Source organism: Petaurus breviceps, unplaced genomic scaffold (genome assembly GCF_028583685.1).
Source record: "Petaurus breviceps papuanus isolate PSGF00001 unplaced genomic scaffold, PetGlider_PUasm1.0 90804, whole genome shotgun sequence".
Lineage (NCBI taxonomy): Eukaryota > Metazoa > Chordata > Mammalia > Diprotodontia > Petauridae > Petaurus > Petaurus breviceps.
Window position 1 is genome coordinate 7,833,236 of NW_027187348.1, and position 2,179 is coordinate 7,835,414.

The following is a 2,179-nucleotide window of genomic DNA, read 5'->3' on the forward strand; positions in this document are numbered from 1 at the left end:
TTCCTGAGTTCAAATCTAGCCTCAAATATGTAATACCTACATGACCCTGGGCAAGTCACTTAACCCTATTAGCCTCAATTTCTTTATCTATAAAATGAGCTGGAGAAGAAATGGCAAACCACTCCAATATCTTTGCCAAGAAAACCTCAAATTGGATCACAAAGAATCAGAAGTGACTGAAATGACTTGAACAAACAATGAAAATCCACATATCAGGGTAGTTAATGCCACCAGTCAGTAATGCACTTCAAAAGGAGGGCTATAGACAATAAGCATCATCAATACTTAAAGGAGACTGTTTTAGGATGGACACTTTTGGATTTTATTGGAAAATACTCCAATTTATGAAATCCAGATCAATAAATGATGTGCTAAAAATAAGCTTTTCTGGCAGCTTAATGTGCTGTACTAGTTGATAATGAGATCACTGAACTTTTGGAACTTCATGAAAGATCTCAAAGAAGAAACCAGACTTTAATAAATTATGATTTTCTTACATGCAATATCTGTAGTTTTATTTGAAATTCAACTAGTCTTTCATTGTCTTTGATTCTACAAATAGATCAGTTCTGACAACTAATTAGAGAGTTAGGGGATAGGGGACAGGAGAGATTGAGTCAGAGCATGGTCTCTCAACACAGGGACTTCTAAGCTATGTCTGTTCTGTGCCCAGCTCTGTGGTACATTGTGGCTGGAGACACAGAGTGATCAGACCTCTGGGAGCCAACAAGGTAGCTGGTGAGAACTTGTTAGACAAGTATAATGAATAACAAAGTTTAATTACATGCCTGTGCTAGGTAGTAGTATACACTGAGTTGTAGTCAATTAGTAAACATTTATTAAGCACCTACTAGATGCCAAGAACTGAGGATAAAAGCATGTATATGTGTATACACACACATGCAGAGGATAAACTGGAAATAATCATCAGACAAAAGGCTCTAGACTTAAGGCCGAATAGAAAAGATTCCTGTAGAAAGTGAAAGTTAGTGGGGAATTGGAGGAAGCCAGGGAGGTAGAGATGAAGGAAAACATTTCAAGCATGGAATACAGTCCATAGGAATTAACTTATTGCAGTAGTCATAAAGGATAAATGACTGCTGTTTAGAGCAATCCCAGAAGACTTCATGGATTTTTAGAAAGAATAATTCTTCCTTATGTAAGGGAGGGTTTTTCTGTGATAAATGGGAAACCAGTAGGTGAATTATTGCTTATAGTTCTCCACCTCCAGTATTTAGACCTTCTAGAAGCTTATCAGCATTTCAAGAACTTTTGCATGGCAGAGCACCTTGGGGGTTTAAAGGACCAACAATCAGAAAGGGATGTATGTGTTTATTTCCCATTTAAAAAAATTAGGGGACGGCGAGGTGGCGCACTGAGTAAAGCGCCAGCCCCAGAGTCAGAAGGACCTGAGTTCAGTTCCAGCCTCAGACACTTAACACCTACCCCCCCCATCCCCCCCCCCCCCCCCCCACACACACTAGCCGTGTAACTCTGGGCAAGTTACTTGACCCCAATTGCCCTCCAAAAGGCAAAAATAATTAATTAATTAAAAATGAAAAATATTTTTTAAAAACCATTGAGTGAATAAGGTTGAAGAGCCAGTCTACCTGTCTCCTAAAGTAGCAATTAAGAAAGTAGTCACTGCCTTAACCTAGACTGAAATCAGGGATGGAGATCCTATAGAGGATTGAAGAGATATCTTCTAGAAATAGCCTGAGGAGCCCTTCTAAGTATCAAGTATCTAGTCCTGCAAGGCAAGGGGAAAAGAAATTTTAAAAAGTATGATAAATGGCCAAGACTGAGAACTATGGGATCTCAAACAGAGTCAATTTTAAAAGAGCCATAGCATTAACAATAGCTCCCAGGTATGCAGCCTAGAGGGTCTGAAGCTAAAAGATTACTTGAAATCTCAGAAAGAGAAGAAACTTAACTAGGGATTTGGGGCTGATGTAGCAGAGGGGGAGGAGTGGCTATCTGTGATTGACCATCAGATCACTGGGCTTTTGCACAGTTCCTGGCACACAATAAATGCTTAGTGAATTCTTGTCATTGTCTTGAAGCAGCTGACAGCTAGGAGGGGGAGTCAGTTTGACTGTTGGGTGGAGGGGGATCCTTGCCCATTGAGAGCAGAGAAGGAAAGATACTGCTTAGAGAGCTGCTCCAGCTACAACTTATG